Consider the following 13,309-nt stretch of genomic DNA (forward strand, 5'->3'; position numbering starts at 1 on the left):
CAATACGAAGTCCGAATCACTTACGAACTCAACAACGTTCGTCACATCTAGCCGCGACGGCTCTTTTCAAAAAAAAAAAAACCCTAGCGGTGACGGCCCAGGTCGGGGCCCAACAACTCGACGCGACCTATTTTCCTCCGTCCCTTGAACGCCAAACAAATAAAAGATGCAAAAAAGCATGAGATGCACAAACCTATTTTTCTTATATTTATTTTATGGCTAAATATTTTATTTAAGCTTACGATAAATGCTCTAAATTCAAAATAAAATAAATAGAACCTTATCGAACCTACAAAAAATCTAATTAAATTTATTTAGGTTCCCAATTTGAAAATACGGGTATTACATAGACATAATCATCCATTCGGGCATATACTGCGTTCTCTTACTCGGACGGCAAACCAACCTTGTCTTCCCTGAAACAGAAAGGTGGTTCCGCTAACTGACTAAGGCTGCTCAAAGCTCTCCCCACAAAATCTACTACTGTTTATAGCCCGCGGGTGAGGAAATTTCTACTCTATTCAGCATAGTTAAATTAACTTGTGTTATTATGGTGCAATATAACTGAAGAGTTAACTGATTTCTGGCTATTGCAGTTCTCTCAGAGGAATCTTCTGTTTGCATCTGGTGCTCTATCTATTGCAAACGATTTGTAATTGCCATGTGCACGCCACCTGTTGGACAAAATGTCTCACCCATGAGAAGTTTACCGGAATATCAATTTCTTACCTGTTATTTTGTCAACTGTTTTTTATATCATCAATTTTTATCATCACCTTAGTAAAAATGAGGTGAGTGTACCCAAAACAAGCCAAACAACCAAACAAGATCTTTCTAACGCAGGCTTAGCTAATCCATGTAACCAAACACGACTAGATTGCATTGTCCTAGTCTGGCTCATGCTAGTCTGGCTTAGTTTCTATGCAGGCTTGGTCTAAGCCAAGCAACCAATCACAACCTATGTATCTTATTGTAGAGCTAACATTTTCATTAGCTATCCCAACGAACCCAGCAGGTAGCGTCGAACTGTGGCTAGCAAGCACAGCTGATCCTTCGTTGCCCCTGTGCAATATTGCAACATTATTAGGTAACTCCGTCCTGTAAAATTACCTTTCTGTAGGTATCGAGTCGAAAACCTGATGAACAATACTCAATGTATCAGAGTCTGATGGCCCAAATGGTGTTTTCTGTGGACAGTATGTTCGTAGCATCCTGCATCCAAAAACATGAGACGTCATGGTTGGCTGACTCCTCTTTTACAGGTGATTTTTTTAAGTGAAATCCAGGTGAAATTCTTGCGTTTCAGATAGAGCCTAAGCCTAGGGCCCGATAGTGAAGCGCCAGATTTGCATTGAGAACCTGTTGGATCCGTGACACCTTGCCTGATTAAGTTATTAGCGATAAAAATCCAACTGTAACTTTTTTTAGTAAAAATCCAACTGGATCTTGACGTGATATTCTCACCACTAGTTGTGATGCACCTTTGGTTGGTGGTGAAGATCGTTTCCCTGCCCCGCTGCCGGTGGTCCAGGCGATTCCGGCTAGGCTTGTTGGCGTCAGAAACGCTGTTCACATGGCCAATTGGTGGGGCGTCGTCTTCATGTTTGCTTCCGTCAGTTCTGGACATGGCCTTGGGCCCTGGGGTCCGGGGAGCCCCCAGCATTTCCTCGAGACCTCGACCCTGTCTTACAAATGGAAACTCCAGTTTGGCGAAAAGGAGCAATCATCTTTTCCCACATCGGACCAATAATGTTTGAGATGCCTATACAGTCCAACGTGAAGGTCTGAAGGACAGAAGGAGCAATCTCTCTTGTGTATTTCAAGACATTTGCAAGCACCAGCCACAAGGTAGCACGTCTTCCTGTGTTAGAGAGAGAGAGAGAGAGAGAGAGAGAGAGAGAGAGAGAGAGAGAGGATACTCCCATCTTAACTTTTTTTTTTCTTTAAAAAAGAGAGGATACTCCCATCTTTCCATGAGCAGGAGAAATATGACGTGAAATCAATGTAGTTGCTACATCGTCGTCGTTGTAGCATCTCTATCCGTCCGTTTTCGGTCCATTTCAGGACCACATGCATCTTTCTCATGTCTATGCTTTGTGTATGTACACATTAGCAGACACAACATGCCACTAATTAGCGACTTTTTATTGGCCTATAGTACCAATAGGTTACTGTTGAACTCGTGACGATAAGTCGATAACCATGTCCAGAGAGGAAGGAACCGGCAACGTCGGCTTGTTCAGGAACTGGGACACAGAGAGACATTGGCCATCTGTGGACAGGGATGAGTCAACAAACCAGCCTTGACTAGGGCACATTATCTGCCTCCAGGGCCCAGGAAATCAAAAAGCATGGCATGATTGTAGGGTGGGTTTGTGTGCGCGCGCAATGTGCATGTGCGCATCCGTGGAGGAGTGGCTTCAGATGAATTGAACAAGGTGTGCTGTCCTGTTTGCATCATCATGTGCACAAGTTGATCACTGCTAGGAAAGATTTTTTTTTTTATGAGAGACAAGATTGTTAAACTAACCGGTGTATATGACCCGTTTCAACAAAAAAAAGGATATAACCTGGAGACGAAAGTCTCCGCTCGGTTGGTAGAGATTAGGCAAGAAGCCTGCAAACACGCTCACCTAGTAGGCTATAGAATCGGTGTACAAGGACACGGCCACTAGTGCCAAAAAAAAAAACAAAAACAAAAACGTTGAGGCAGGAAAAAGCAGGTACGGGGCAAAAACGTATGGGCCGTTGTAATAGCACGATTAGATGGGCCGATCGCTACATCTCATTTGCACGTAGCACTGTGGATTATTGATCCAATATTAGGATTAGTGCAAAAGGATTATTGCACTACATCTAATAGCACGATTAGCAGCCACCAGTATTATTGATCCAATAGGATTGCTAGATTGGACTGTCACTGCAGACTATTAGCAAGTGCTACTAATTCACCTGCCAAACGGATTTTCAATTAATTCATTATTAGGTCTCGTGTTTACTGGCAAAACGCCAAAACCATAAGGTCCATAACAACACTGCCCCGGAGCAGTTGTTTCCTTGGAGCAGTACCCGTCAGTTAAAACGAGGCCGGTAATTTTAACTGAACTGTTCATGGACAAGAAATGGTGGTCCAGTCCACAGGGGCATCTGGTCAGCTTGTCTTTTCCACGCACCTTGTTCTGCAGAAGCAAGCAAATGCTACTGTGAACTGTTCAGAACGAGGCAAAGCCTTGCCTGCCACTTCTGTTCCTGCTGGGCTGCTCGCTTTGCCTGCGCGCTGCACCTATGCATGTCGCCTTGAAGTAACAGATCTTTCAAAAAAAGAATTGAAGTAACAGGAGTACTTTGCTACCTAGTAGCATGTAATTTTGTAGGACAACTGGACAAAACTTACCAAAAAAAGCACTGTCAGATGATCAAATACTTAGTACCTTGTAAAGAAAACAAACATTTCCGCCAATTATCTCTTGTTGAATTTTAGTGTGGCTTCCTAAAAAAAGAATTTCAGTGTGGCTTGCCTAGTATAATAATATTCATTTTAAAGAGACTAAGTCTGCGGATATTACGTCTCACAGTATGAAAGAACAATTCACCGAAAATATAACTAACGTTGGCCTTTCACTGAACCGAACTTTTACAAAGACCTGACCACCTGAATTTTTTTTAAAAAAAATTATAAGCAGCATCAACTACTACTTCCGTTTCAAATTATAGGTTGTTTGATTTTTTTTGACACCAAATTTGATCACTCGTCTTATTAAAAAAATATATGCAAATATAGCCAAATTTAAGTTATTTTTGAAGAACTTGTCTTGATAAAGTAAGGCACAATAAAATATTTTAATAAAACGAGTGGTTAAATTTGAAGTCGAAAAAGTCAAATAGTCTATAATTTGAAACGGAGGGAGTAACAATTTATTCAAATGTTTACAATTAAGTAACGAGACAAATATCGCTAAAGTTTATAGGATTCGTACCAAAACACAGTGAGATTGAGGTAGCTATATACGCGATGATGGTGATTGGTTGGCCTTGGACATGGCTTTGACATGCTTTATTTGGTGGGAAATCAACATGAATTGCCCGTCTCTAGCCTCTAGACGTGAACCTTCGTGCCAATGCCAGCTAGCCATGCATCTCTCCTGCCTGCCCGCCGCCGGCGCACGGCCGCCGGACCTGACCATCGGTCGGCAGTCACGGCAGCGTACGTGCTCCGCCGGCCGGCCGGCTCGCTGCAGGGGGGACCCCGCGCAGGCGCAGCGCCCGCGCCCGCGGCCAATCACGAGTCGACAGCGGCGGCGCAGAGGGGCAGAGGCGACGCGTAGGTGGCGCGCCGTTGGCACGCCCACTGCCACTAGCACCCGGTCGATCGGAAGCCGGGGAGTACAGGTACCACGGCTCGACTGCGAAAAGCTGATGGGATAACATTATTGCGCCTACGTCGTCGTCCGGCCGGCGGCCTGGGGCGTCGACGTCGTCGCGCACCGGATGAGCTAGCTCAGGAATCAGGGCATCTGGCGCAGGGAATTCTGCAGTAGTTGTCACGGTCTCTCTCACACAAAAATATTTTTTTGTTGTTTTTTTCCCGAAAGATCGTAACTTTTTTGTTATTGTTTTTTTAAACCGGGTTTATATATTATATATAGGTCATGTTTGGTTCCAAATAAATCATCTACTTATAAGCTACTAACCTCCGTTCAAAAATACTTGTCAACTTTAATTTTTACTATTGCTACTTTGACCGCTAATTATTTAAAAACTATCCAGTTAACGAGAACTCTTAGAGTATCATTGTATTTTGTGTCAAGAATATTTTAAGTATTACACATGTTTAAAATGGCATAGCAATAAATTTATGAGAAAATTGAAGGTCAAACTTTGAATAGTAAAATCAAAGTTGTCAATTATTTATGAACGGAGGTTAGTAAAAAGTGAAAAAAGTGACTTAATTTGCTAAATAATCCTAACTTATAAGTCACCTCAATTTATAAGTTTTAATCAGCTCCACCCCAATTTAAAACTTATAAGTTCCTTTTTTTCTGTGTGGGGCCACACCTTTTAAGTTAGTTAACAACCAAATACTTTTGACTTATAAGTCACTGATTTTAAGTCACCTGACTTATGAGTAGGTGACTTATTTGAAATCAAACAGGACCATAATCCTCAATGTTTACATTCTTACAAATAAACTCTTTGAAAAAGGATAAAATATAGCCCAATCCTTACAGACCCTCCCGGTCGTCCTCGTCACGGTGATCGGAGCGGCTTGAAGCTGATTGTAACAACCGCCTCGCGGATGGTCCGCACTGGGCCGGCGGACGGTCCGCCCGAGGTGATCCCAGATATTTATCTGGAAGGTCATGGGACCCACTCGTCATTCCTCTCTTCTTCCTCTTTTCTTCCAGAGCCGAGCGGAGCTCGAGCTCCCGCGCCATCGTTGCCCCTTACCTCGATCTCCCTCCTCCGCCCACCAAACCTTGATTCCTTGCGTGGGAATCTTCCTCGGCACCTCCTCCACCTTCCCAAACCCCTAAACCGGCTTCTTACGGCCGGAATCGCTTCCGCCACCGCCGGACACCATTGGAGGTGCTTGAAGCTTGCTCCACCGTCGATCCGCCTCTCCGGTCGTCCTCCACTCGAACCGACCGCGGGAATGAATTCGTGGTGAGTTCCTTATGCTTCACAGCCTTTTTCCCCTTCCATGGCGCGTCGCCGGCGCCGGAGCACGGCCTCCGCCGTCGCCGCCGCCCTTGCTGCCGCCTAGGGCGAGGGTCAGAAATTAGGTATCGCGGACGGTCCGCCTGGGAGGCGCGGACGGTCCGCCGGTCAGGTTAGTTTTTGTCCAGAGACGATGTTGCCTCTGGTTGATTTGCAAGATTGACTACGGATAGTCCGCTATAGGGGAGCGAACGGTCCGCCGTTGAAGCCTGAATTTGTTCCAGAGACGATGTCTCTGGTGGGGATTCGCAGGATTGAACTACGGACGGTCCGCCACTTGGGCGCGGACAGTCCGCAGTAGAGTCTAGGAAATTGTCCAGAGACGTTTTCGTCTCTGGTGGATTGAGTACTTGAACGGCGGACGGTCCGCCAGGGGTGGCCGGACAGTCCGCAGGTAGAATGGGAAAGAGTTCCAGAGACGTTGCCTCTGACGGGTTGGTAGGATAGTACGGCGGACAGTCCGCCACATGGGCGCGGACAGTCCACAGGGTATTTCAGTTAAAGTAAACCGGTTACATTTTTGGGCTGCACTCATTTATTTCATATGCATACGTGTAGCATCCGCTTCTGAGGGCGCCGTCTTTGAGGTGATCGCGGCACCACAAGAGCAGGCGACGCAAGCCCAAGAAGAGAGGTGTGAGCACCCGGCCCAGGGCCCGTCTGACCCCAGTGTTGAGCAGCAGGCGCAAGGCAAGCCCCGGTGCACATCCTAATATTTTAAATTATGACACCTATGTATGTTTCTACTACTTGTGCATAAGTTCAGGAATTGTTTGGAACCCTAGTTGCATGATCCATAGGATTCCCTGAGTTATACTAGCATGTATAGGACGATAGATGTGCTAAGCTTAATGTTACCGGTAGAAGACGAGTGGTCTCCTGCACTCGCGAGATGTAGGATGTTAGGAGCCGAGTAATTTCCGGTTACTCGTGAGATACATTATTATCTTTATATAATTCAGTATGTGAGAATTGTTTGAAATGGATATGGAGATGTGAGACCGGGCGGGGATGATGGATAGGTATGGCAGCAGGACAGGGTTCCTGGGTGTCTTAGCCCCGTCTGTGTCGATTAAGGACCGGTGGATGTGGCAGTGCTGATCGGGGATTAAATTGTACTAACCGCATGCCGGGAGTAGGAGGTAGTCGAAACCGGTAAGCCGAGTACCGCCTTGCTTCGAAAGTACAGGAACCCGCACCCAACTCCTGGGGCGAGTCGAGTAGTCGCGGAGAATTGGGATGCATATGTTTATTTTTGGTGGTCTCACGTTGAGCTTGGCTGACCATATGTCGTTGGGCTGGTTCCTGTAGTTCGAGGCGGGGAGGGGAATGGTTGGCATGTATAGTCCGACGGGACAAATACGTGCCGTGTTGGTTAGGTCCACCTTGCAAGGTTAAATCGGATCGATTCGCCGTGTCTCGCGGTTATGAGGGCCTTGGTCTCTTTGTCACACCGTAGCAAAAATGTAGAATATGAGTTAGGTATGTTTATATAAAATATTGAGCTCATTGAATTATTTTGCTTGCATCACCATGATTGCTATAGTAGGTCTTTGCAAATATTAAATAAGAGTTAATTTATATAGAACCTGAAGCAAAAATAATGAAAGTAAGGAATTACTTTAGTTGCCTTTTTTTCTGCAAAATAACCACCAGCCAAAAGCTTTGCATGTCTAGATATGTGGGCTAAGTATACCCACTGGTCGGGTAAGCCTTGCTGAGTATTAGTATACTTAGGGTTTGTTGCCACAATATTTTCAGGGCACGCAGACGTAGACTTCTGTCCCTGCTGCGTCAAGTTCATCCGCCGGGATGCAAAGAGATGGGAGGTCGTGGAGCCAGATGTTTAGTTAGGAATCTCTCTAGACACACTTGTGGTAGTTATAGGCCCTTTCCTTTAGTTGGACCTGGATTTCAGAAATGCGAAGTTTGTAAATTATATATTTATTCACTCTTGGTTTGTAAAACTTAAAGTAAAAAGTATTGTGTATATTTGTTGTATTTTCAATTATGTGTCGTGCTTGTACCATCTGCGCCCACCTTCGCGTGGGTCTATCGGTGATGTTTCGATCGGGACGTGGGTTGAGAAAGGATCGCCAAATTAAGCCGTTAAGCTAATGAGCCCGATGTGTTCAAATGACGGCCATTACGCTTAATTAGAGTTTTAATTTGGCGGTTCCGTCACAGCAGGTATCAGAGCCGAAACGCACCGAGGGTGGTACAGGCACGACTAATTTCAAGTTTTCTAAAAATATAAAAATGAATGTAGGGCGAGCATGCATCTCATTTTAGTAGTGTTTTGGGTTTTCCATAGGAGTTGATGGGGGTGTGAGTCTGCGATCCTAAGGACCTTTGTAGATGACGTGCGGATCGAGAGGTTTGGTAGGGGGGCGTGAAAGGTTGCGAAAGTGTCGTCGGCCGGACCGGAGACACTGTCGCGTAGTTTAAAGCGTACTCAGCGGACAGTCCAGTCAGGATCCGCGGACGGTCCGCCGGACATTAAGAAAAATTTACCAGAACCAGTTGGAACTGAGTCTGGTTGACAGTGTGTATAGCGGACGGTCCGCAGACTCTCCGCGGACAGTCCGGTCAGCTGGAATTTTGGTAAAGCGGACGGTCCGCCCATGTACTGCGGACGGTCCGCCGTACCATTTTCGGCTGGACCAGGGCAGCTCGGTCAGACCAATTGGTGGCGCCGATCGATCGCCTGGCCCCGCCTGCTAGTATTATTCAGAATTGTTTTGAAGCCCTACGTTCTGCATTGTGCCATGACCACCAAGGATTAGTTGTTATCAGTTTTGTCTTAATTTATCTGGATGATGGAACTAACCTCGTCATGGTTGAATGCAGAATGGGAGAACCACCGAACCCTCCTGAGTTGGCCCAGGCCATTGCGGCCATGCTCACTGGGCGCGATGAGCAGACGGCACTCCTCCGTGAGCTTGTGGCGCAGGGCAGAGCGCCGTAGCCTGGACATCACCACCAGCCGCCTACTCCTGGATATCCAGAGTTTCTGGCTACTCAACCACCGCTCTTCCATAAGGCGGATGAACCGCTGGAGGCAGACAGCTGGCTTCGGACTATCGAGTCCAAATTCACCCTGCACCAGTACAATGATGGGGACAAGGCAGGATTTGCCGCTCAGCAGCTTAGGGGCCCAGCACGCACATGGTGGGACAATCATGTGGCAATGTTCCCCGCGGACACCCGTTTCACTTGGGCACAGTTCAAGGAAGCCTTCAGGGCACATCACATTCCAGCGGGGGTGATTAGAAGGAAGCTCACCGAGTTCTTGGCCCTGAAGCAGGGCATTACCAGTGTACTACAGTACTCCCAAGTATTCAACACTCTCTCACAGTATGCTGGGTACCATGTGGACACTGATGAGAAGAAGCAGGCCTGTTTCAGGTAGGGGCTCAGTACCAAGCTCCAGGATCGCTTGGCGATGGTCAGGTTCGACAGTTTCAGTGAGCTAGTCAACGGGGCTATCATACAGGAGGACGCCCACCTAGCTCACAAGGCAGAAAAGAAGAGAAAGGCGCCGGCAGTGGGATCTTCTAGCAGTGCCCCTCAGAGGTTTCGCTTGGTGCAGTCAGGCACACAACGAGCCCCCTTTCAGCACCAGCCACAGCAGCAGTGGGGATACAGGCCCCCTCCGTACACTCAGCCACAGGGGATGGTCAGGCCTCCTGCTCCTCAGCAGAATGAGCAGAAGGTCTGGGTGCAGCAGCCGGGGTTGCGCCCCAACCTGTTTCTGTGTTGCAACTGCGGACAGCTGGGTCATTTTGCACGGAACTGCCCAATGCCAACCAAGCAAGGCCAGCAATCGAATTAGCAGGGTCAGAAGCAGAGTGTGGCCCACTTCAAGCCGGGGCAAGTGCACTACACCACCCTCGAGGGTATTCCTGAGGGAGCTCCAGTGATGGCGGGTACGTTCTCAGTAAATGAACAACCCGTTACAGTATTATTTGATTCAGGGGCATCTCATACCTTTATTAGCAAGGGGTGTATTGTTAGACTGGGATTAAAAATTGAAAGCATGCCCAAGCCATATCACATTCATTCGCCTGGGGGAAAGTTAATCACCAATCAGTTTGTTAAGCAAGTACCCCTACAGTTGCAAGGAAAAATTTTCCCTATGGCCCTGATAATGTTACCAACCCAAAGGATAGATATTATATTGGGTATGAACTGGATGGAGGGTCAGGGAGTTACTCTGGACACGACCTCACAATCTGTGCACATCAACTCCTCTATTCATGGTAGTATGACTTTGAATTTGAGGGATCCAGCGTCTTTGACTCATGCGGTGCACCACGCCGAGGGCAAGAAGCTGGAGGACATAACAATGGCATGTGAATATCCGGACGTCTTTCCGAATGATTTGCCTGAAATGCCGCCTGATCGTGACGTGGAGTTTACCATTGAATTGCAACCGGGTACGACACCGATTTCTAGGAGGCCTTACCGGATGCCACCCAATGTGCTGGCGGAGTTAAAGAAACAATTACAGGAATTGCTTGATAAGGGCTATATCCGTCCTAGCAAGTCACCTTGGGGCTGTCCTGCACTCTTTGTGAAAAAGAAAGATGAAAGCCTCAGGCTGTGTGTGGATTATAGACTTCTGAATGCCGTCACAATCAAAAATAAATATCCCCTTCCCCGGATTGATATTCTGTTTGATCAGCTATTCGGGGCCAAGGTGTTTTCCAAGATTGATCTCCGCTCTGGCTATTATCAGATAAAGATTAGAGCTGAGGATATTCCTAAGACGGCTTTCTCCACCAGATACGGACTTTTTGAATATCTGGTCATGTCTTTCGGGCTAACGAATGCCCCTGCTCATTTCATGTACCTCATGAACTCGGTGTTCATGCCCGAGCTAGATAAGTTTGTCGTGGTTTTCATCGACGACATTCTTATATTTTCCAAGAATGAAGAAGAGCATGCAGAGCATCTCCGCATTGTGCTTCAGCGCCTGCGGGAGCACAAGCTATATGCCAAATTTAGCAAATGTAACTTCTGGCTCAAGGAAGTCCAGTTCTTGGGCCACATCATCTCAGACAAAGGGATTTCTATTGATCCTAGCAAGATTCAGGATGTCCTGAATTGGCAGGCTCCTACCTCTGTTCCCGAGATTCGAAGTTTTCTTGGGCTAGCAGGATATTATCGCCGGTTTGTACCCGACTTCTCCAAGATTGCTAGGCCCATGACAGAATTGCTTAGGAAAGGGGTGAGGTTTGTTTGGGATAACCAGTGTGATCAGGCTTTCCAGACTTTGAGAAAGCTTTTAATGTCGGCCCCTGTTCTGGCTCAGCCAGATATCACTCGACCATTTGATGTTTATTGTGATGCATCAGGTATGAGTTTTGGCCGCATTCTCATTTCTGCCTTTGACTTAGCCAGGTATGACTCTGGCCTTGATGTTTGTATATAATGCATTAGGTACGGGCCTCGGCTGCGTCCTTATGCAAGATCAGCGGGTGATAGCTTATGCGTCCATGAAAGGACCTTAAGATGCCTAGAGGGGGGGGGGTGAATAGGCAATCTGCAATTTAAAAACACTTAACAAAAGGGTCAGACACTGATTATCCCGGATACTCCGGGTATATGCCCGGATACTCCGAGTTTGGAGGTCCGGAGTATCCGGAGCTATGACCGGAGTCTCCGGGTTTGAATAACCTGAAACGAAACTGCAAGTAACTCTGCAAGAAAAGTAGATCGAGCTAGATAAAGAGTACCAGGGGTTCCTTAAGGTTGATAACCAACAAACGAAGTTCACTATAAACTCGTAAATGAGTAGATCGAGCTCAAACCCTAGAAAAGAAGTCTCACAAGCAAATGACAACTAAATCAAGTAAACTAAGACAAAGGAGACAAAGATTTGTTTCCCGAAGTTCACACCCGAAGGTGCTACGTCTCCGTTGAGGAAGGATTCGAGAGACGGTGCTCAAGAACCCCTATGCTCCTCTCCCAAGGGCGAGATCACCTCTCAAGCCCAAGGTTACTTACTATGGATTCCTCGGCGAGGAATGAAGATTACAAACTTCTTGTGCAGCTCACAATCTTGGTTGAGCAATCACAAGCACGCCTAGCCGTCTAGGAGCACAAGACTCCAAGAGTAGCAAACTTGAATCCGCGGGCTTGACCAAAACCAAATGCTCAAGAGATGGGAATGAGGCTCACTAGCACTAATCCTTGCTCTTGCTTGCTTCTCACTCAAATCCCTCAAGGGAATCACTCAAGAATGAAGAAGGGAGAGTGAGGGAGCTTTCTTTGGCTTAGGTTTGAGTTCTGTTCGTCCAAAGTGGCAAGAGAGAGGGCTGAAGGGGTATGGAGGGAGTATTTATAGTCTTCAGCCCAAAAATAGCCGTTGGGCGAAAGGGTACCCGGAGACTCCGGGTATATGCTCGGAGACTCCGGGCAGCCCTGATTTTTCAGCCCAGAAACAGCACCCGGATACTCCGGGCAATGGGGTCCGGAGTATTCGGCCCTATACCCGGAGTATCCGGGTAAGGCAGGGAACAATCTTCGGTTTATGACTCCTTTGAGTTGTTTTGTGGCTCACAAATATTTGTATAGGTTCTCTTGAGCACAAGATCTAAATCAAAACCCTTGAACCAAGTCCCTCTTGATAGTACGGCGTTCCTATACTCAAATTTCAAATTCAAAATCTAATTTCTCGAGTAAACTTGAACTCCTCTTTTTCATTTCCTTTTTGAGGGTCGTATATCGTCACTTGATTCACCTATACAAGTTCACCACCTGCACACATGCTCAATTACACGATTAAACGCACATGTGTTTTGTCATTAACCACCAAAACCCACTTAGGGGCCTAGATCGCTTTCAATCTCCCCCTTTTTGGTGATTGATGACAACCCACATGTAACTCATTTGATAATCATAATGCGATAAACATCTAGCATATAAGAGCTCCCCCTAAAAGTATGCCATGAACTTTGAATTTCAATTTTGACTTGACATGTCAACAATTGGCATATTTATCGAGAGAAACACAAATGCTCTTATAAGATTTACAGTGGGGTGAACAAGTGAGTGCCAGGAGTATGTGTGATGCATATGACATGTTATCCACTCAATAAAATGTGTATCTGACAGCTGGACCCGGAGACTCCGGGTATAAGTCCGGAGACTCCGGTCAAGATATCCGGAGAATCCGGCCTGTAGCCCGGAGTATCCGGCCTTTCTGAACTAGAACACAGAAAAAACAGAAAACAGACAATCCACAGCTCAAATATGTCACACACTAGCAGAAATTTCTTAGAAATAACTCAAGTTCGATAGCTAAGCACAGAGTAGCACTCATTACAAAGGATCTCACACCACAAAGTCCTTACAAACGATCAAGAGAGTTTTAAAACGAAATGGAAAGACAGAAGTTTGATACAAAAGCGACACATGCCCAAATGAGTCCATATATGGCATTTTCACTCCCCCTTTGTCATCAAGTGCCAAAAAGGGAATGAAAAGAAGCAAGAAGTCCATCTACTCATCATTGTCATCTTGGGCAGCATCCTCGGAGGTATCCTCATCTTCATCAGAGTCGGGGTGCTCACGATAGCCTAAG

This window comes from Panicum virgatum, chromosome 4K, assembly GCF_016808335.1.
Source record: "Panicum virgatum strain AP13 chromosome 4K, P.virgatum_v5, whole genome shotgun sequence".
Classification (NCBI taxonomy): domain Eukaryota; kingdom Viridiplantae; phylum Streptophyta; class Magnoliopsida; order Poales; family Poaceae; genus Panicum; species Panicum virgatum.